The following is a 6,379-nucleotide window of genomic DNA, read 5'->3' as shown; positions in this document are numbered from 1 at the left end:
AGGGCTGGGTGGGTACTTTTAACCCCACATGGTGTGTAGGGATGGTCAGAGATGGTGTGTAAAGGATGGGGGTAGGATTTTTGGATTTTCGATTCTAATTTACACATTTGTATCTATATCTGAAATGGGCGTAGGCCCTACTCTGTATTTTTTTATGTTTGATAATCTGTATGTTTGCATGTCTAATTTTGCTGGTTTACACACTAAGTTTACATAAACTCACTCCTTTTTTGTTTGCTCTGTACAGGTAATCCATAGAGTTAAGTGAATCGGTACAGCGAAAGACTCGATGGTGACCACTCGCTATTACTGTTTTATTTTGTTTTATGGTTTTACTTAAGTTTTGGAATTGAGATTTGATAGGTTGTATTTTCTAGGACTCTCTGGACTCTTTTAAACTATTTGGCTTTAGTTTTGGATTTTTGAATTTAACTTGCTTATTACCAAGAGGGTATTACTAAAACATGATTTTCTAAAAATATGCAAATTGTTTTCCTTAAACACAACGATTTTTCTAAGCTTCCGCTAAGATGATACTTATTAAGGCAAGTCGACTAATTGAATATATTTTTTGAAATAAATGAAAGCAATTTAGGGTTTATAAGCTTAAGGTTTTATCGAGTTAGCTCCGTTTTCAAAATTCCTTCCATGTGACATCTCTAGATTCGGCCATAACGTCTAGGCCGGGTTTTGGGTGTTACATTTAGTGGCATCAGAGTCAAGTTACAAAACTCGAGTTTGAATTTTGGGTTCCAAAATTGGTTTTAAAGAATTAGTTTTCAAATGATTTTAAACACTCTGATCAAGTACGTGGTACACCGAGTCTCCGGTGTTGATTGTGTAAGTTTTCTTAAACTTAGATAGATTATTCTGAAATGCTGTAGATAGACACTTTGAAAACACCATTAGTACTTTCCAGAACTGTAGTGAAACATTTAGAGACTGAAACAAGTATTTCTGAAATTTTTTACATAAAACATTTGTTAATAAAAATTGACCTGATGCATAAAACTTTATAATGTAGATAAAACTTAGAATAGACATGAGTGCATGTAGAATCTGTGGACGTGGTACTCGTAGCCGTGGAAGAGGCTATACAGGGCTCGAGCTGAGTCTTCCTCACTGGGCAGTATGCCAAATTTGGATACAAGTGAGACACCAGTTTCACCTGTTACTAAGACTGGGTCTTAGAGCCGTTCGGTTGGGGACAATGCACTGTCCCAGGCCATGTTGAGGATTTTGGAGAGGGTTGCTGGACCCCATTCTGGATCTGGGGGCCGGTAACTAAACGACTCTGGTCTAATAGAGCTGAGTTATTTAGGGGAGTCAAAAAAGTCGCCCCTAATGTGGTCGAGTACTGGTTGGAGGCCACTGAGAGAATTATGGATGATCTGGATTGTACCTCTAAGCAAAAATTAAAGGGTGTAGTTTCCTTACTTCACGATGAAGCATACCAGTGGTGGTTAACGGTTAAGGAGGGCACTCAGCCTGATCGCCTGACTTGGGAATTCTTTAAGACTGCATTCTAGAGCAAGTATATGGGAGCTAGCTATATAGATACTCGCCGGTGTGAGTTTCTAAATCTCACGCAAGATGACCGATCTGTGGCCGAGTATGAGGCTGAATTTCTGAGGTTGAGCCGCTACACTCTAGGTATGGTGGCATCTGAGTACAAGAGGTGTGTCTAGTTTAAAGACGGCTTAAAGGACAGTCTGAGGGTACTGATAGCTCCACAGAGGGAGCGCGAGTTTTCTGTTCTAACCGAGAAGGCGAAGATTGTCAAAAATGTTAAGCGCACAGAGCGCCAGAATAGAGATAGGGAGAGAGGTAATAACAAGAGGGATTCGGAGCCCTCGAGTTCTGTATAGAGGCCTAAGAAAAAGGCCAGATCTGATAGGCCAATTAGAGTGGGGGCTCATGTTGCTTCAGTTGGTTACAGCAATATGGTAATTCTAGTAGGCACTATCCGAGCGAGTGTTGGAAGAGGATTCGGGCCTGTTTGAGGTATGGATCTTTAGAGCACTGTATTAGAGATTGTCCACAGTAAACTGATCAGATGCAAGCTCCAGGTGTTGTGTAGCCTCAGAGGGCAGTTCAATAACTATTTACGGGTCATGGTTAGGCTAGAGGTGGTAATGGTATAGGCCACGGGCAGAGAGCACCGAGCAGATGTACTGGTCAGACAGAGGCGAGGTAGCCTGCACTGGTTTATACTGCACGGCACCGAGAGGATAGAGATGCTCCTGATGTCATCATCGGTAAGTTCTTTACTTTTGATGTACCATTCACGGCTTTGATAGATATAGGGTCTACTCACTCATATATAGCCAGTTTTGTTTCTGAAAACCTAGGGATTTTCGTTGAGAGCACTTCGAGTGAGGTTACTGTACTGAGTCTGTTAGAGCAATCTGTTTAGGTTAGTAAACTATATATAGATGTTTCGTTAGTGGTTCAAGGGACTTTTTTCTTGGCTAATTTGATGTAGCTTCCGTTTGGGGAGTTTGATTTAATCTTGGGTATGGGCTGGTTGGTCGAGCATCGAGTCAATCTGGATTGTGCTACTCAAAGGGTCATTCTGAGGACTATGGATGATGAAGAGGTGGTAATAAACGGTGAGCGTTGAGATTATCTATCTAATGTGATCTCCACTCTTGTGGCTGAGAAACTGGTTCAACAATAGTGTAAGGCGTATTTGGCGTATGTTAGTGTTCTTGCTTCTATGGACTCTGCTATTGGAGATATCAGAACTGTGAGGGACTTTCCAAGCGTCTTTCCTGAGGTGTTACCAGGATTACCTCCTAACCGAGAAGTGGAGTTTGGGATTGAGCTTCTTCTGGGTACGGCTCCGGTGTCCATCGCTCCCTACCATATGGCACCGAAAGAGCTTACTGAACTTAAGGCTCAACTACAAGAGCTTTTGGACCGTGGTTTCATCCATCCTAGTGTGTCTCTGTGGGGAGCACCAATTCTGTTTGTTAAGAAGAATGATAGGACTATGAGGATGTGCATTGATTATCGACAGTTAAATAAGTTGACCGTAAAGAATCTATTTTTGAGGATCGATGACCTGTTTGATCAATTTCGAGGCGTTTCTGTATTCTCTAAGATTAATCTTGGATCTGGCTATCATCAGTTGAGGGTTAAGGATGTGGATATTCATAAGACTGCGTTTAGGACTCGTTATGGATACTACGAGGTCCTAGTTCTGCCTTTTGGTCTGATGAATGCATCTGATGAATTGGGTGTTTCAACCCTATCTGGATCAGTTCATCGTGGTTTTCATCGATGATATTCTGGTATATTCTAAGACGGAGGATGAGCATGATGAGCATCTCAGAGTAGTGCTTCAGATTCTTCGTGAGAAACAGCTTAACACTAAGCTAAGTAAGTGTGAGTTCTGGTTGCGTGAAGTAACTTTTCTAGGGCACGTGGTTTCTGCTGAGGGGATTCGAGTTAATTTTCGAAAGATCGAAGTTGTGCTTAAGTGGGAATAGCCTAAGAACGTGTCTAAGATTCGTAGCTTTCTAGGTTTGGCGGGATACTATCGACACTTTGTTGAGGGATTTTCTCTGATTGTAGCTCCTCTTACTAAACTTCTGCATAAGGGTGTGCCATATGTCTGGACAGATGTGCAGAATCGAGCTTTGGGAAGCTCAAGTCCATTTTGACTCAGGCTTCTGTTTTGATACAGTCTAAATCTGGTAAGGAGTTTGTGGTCTACAGTGATGCTTTGCACGTTGGTTTGGGGTGTGTTCTGATGCAGGATGGTAAGGTTGTGGCTTATGCATCCCGTCAACTTAAGACACACGAAGGGAACTATCTGACGCATGATCTTGAGTTGGCTGCAGTGGTCATTGCATTGAAAATCTGAAGGCATTATCTGTATGGTGAGAGGTGTATCATCTATACTGATCACAAGAGCCTCAAGTATCTCCTTACTCAGAAGGAGTTGAACCTTAAGCAGTGTCGTTGGATTGAACTACTTAAAGATTATGACTGCACTATAAAGTACCACTCTAGTAAGGCCAATATAGTGGCCGACGCTCTAAGCCGTAGAGCGATGACTAATTTGAGGGCTATGTTTGCTCGCCTTAGTTTGTTTGATGATGGGAGTCTGTTAGCCGAGTTGGAAGTTAAGCTGACTTGGATTGATTAGATTCAAGAAAAACAATTAGTGGATGAGACTCTGGTGTGCGGTTCCGTCAGGTTGAGAGTGGCAACACTTCAGATTTTAGATTGAATAATGATGGGGTATTATGTTTTCAAGGTCAAATTTGTATGCCAAATGACTCTGATTTGAGACAGTCGATTCTGAAGGAGGCGCATAGTAGCCCTTATGCTATGTATCCCAGTGGTAATAAGATGTATCATGGTCTCCGTGAGTTATATTGGTGGCCGGGGTTGAAGCATGAGATTACGGATTTCGTTACTCATTGCTAACGTGTCAACAAGTTAAGGCTGAGCATCAGTTACCTTTCAGTTTGCTTTAGCCGGTTAAAATTCCTCTTTGGAAATGGGAGCGAGTGAAAATAGACTTCGTTAGTGGGTTGCCTTTAACATCAACTAAGAAGGATTTTGTTTGGGTCATCGTGGATCGATTGACCAAGTCTATTCACTTTATTCCAATTTGAACTGATTATTCTCTGTAGAAGCTAGTGAAGTTTTACATTTCTAAGATAATAAGACTGCATGGGGTTCCTGTCTCGATTATTTTTTATAGAGATCCTCGCTTTACTTTTTGATTTTGGAAAAAATTACACGAGGCTCTAGGTTCAAGGTTGGACTTCAGTACTGCGTTTCATCCTTAGACCAATGGTTAATCTGAAAGGGCGATTCAGATACTAGAGGATATGCTTCAAAGTTGCGTGATTGATTTTCGAGGTAGTTGGGCGGATTATCTGCCTCTAGTTGAGTTCGCCTACAATAACAGTTTCCAAGCTAGTATTCAAATGGCACCTTACGAAGCTCTGTATGGTCGTAAGTGTCGTACTCTTTTGTGTTGGATTGAGTTGGTTGAACGTTGAGTTTTGGATCCTAAGTTGGTTTCTGAGATTGAGGATAAGGTTAGACTGATTCGGGATCGTCTGAAAGCTGCTTCAGATAGACAGAAATCCTATCCAGATCTGAAGAGGCATGAAATTGAGTACTCTATGTGGGGATTTCATCTTTTTTAAGGTTTCTCCGTGGAAGAAGGTTTTGAGATTCAGTCGTAAGGGTAAGCCGAGCCATAGGTTCATTGGGCCGTATCAGATTCTGAAACGTGTGGGGCCAGTTACCTATCAGTTGGAGCTACCTCCAGAGTTAGACCATATCCATGATGTTTTTCATGTTTCGTTAGATCATATCCATGATGTTTTTCATGTTTCGATGTTGAGGCAGTATCGGTCGGACCCATCTCATGTTGTCTTGGTTGAAGAGATCGAGGTTAGACCGGATTGAACCTTTCAAGAGGAGCCGGTTCAGATTCTGGATCATGACGTTAAGATTCTGAGAAGAAAGTCTATCCTTTTAGTGAAGATTCTGTGGCGGAATCATGGCACTGAGGAGGCTGTTTAGGAACCTGAGGACTCGATGCGTCAGCAATATCCTCATCTCTTTTGATCAGGTAAATTTCGAGGTCAAAATTTCTTTTAGGGGGTAGAGCTGTAACGCCCTAATTTTTCCTATTTTTGTTTCTGTATAATTTTGAAACAAATGTATATCTGCTTCGGTGGTTAAGTGTTCTGTGTATGCATGAGAGGTCTCAAGTTCAAGCCTTACCTTTAGCAAATTTGGTTATTTTTGGAATAAAGCCCCATCTATGTTCAGTGGGCTTATATTTAATTTCTTGTAATTTTATATCAGAATGAGCCTACTAGTTCAAGTGGTAAGGGAATTGGTGTGTTGAATGCTCTGTGTTCGAGTCCCTGCATTAATGTTTATTTTTAGTCGGCTTTGATATGAAATTTCGATTGCATCAAAATTCTGAGAGTGGATGGTTAGGATGTAGTGGGATATCATCAAAGATTAAATTTGATTTTCATCTTGTTTTGTTGTTTTCACTTTCCTGTCGAAATTCTTTCCACTGTTTCTGGCGTTCCCTTTCTCCTTTCTCTTTTCTCTTTCCTCTTTTCTCTTTTGTTTCTCTCAAAATTTTGTTTCACATCTCCTAAGTTCTCATCATTGTTTCCATAATCGTAATTCTTTCACCGGGTTCTGATAAGTAGGGTTTTGAAAGTGGTTTTGATTTCATGTGATTTCGGAATTTGGTGTGGTAGTGTGTGTTGAGGGTTCTTGACCATTAAGGAATCTATTTTCGTAGTTAAGGCCATTAAATTAGTGAACAATACTTTGAAAACGTGATTTGTGTGTGTAGCTATTTTCTTTGGCGGTAAGTTAG

The sequence above is a fragment of the Gossypium arboreum genome, chromosome 10 (genome assembly GCF_025698485.1).
Source record: "Gossypium arboreum isolate Shixiya-1 chromosome 10, ASM2569848v2, whole genome shotgun sequence".
NCBI classification, from domain to species: Eukaryota; Viridiplantae; Streptophyta; class Magnoliopsida; order Malvales; family Malvaceae; genus Gossypium; species Gossypium arboreum.
The sequence above is the reverse complement of the archived record's forward strand: the minus strand, read 5'-3'. Positions refer to the sequence as shown.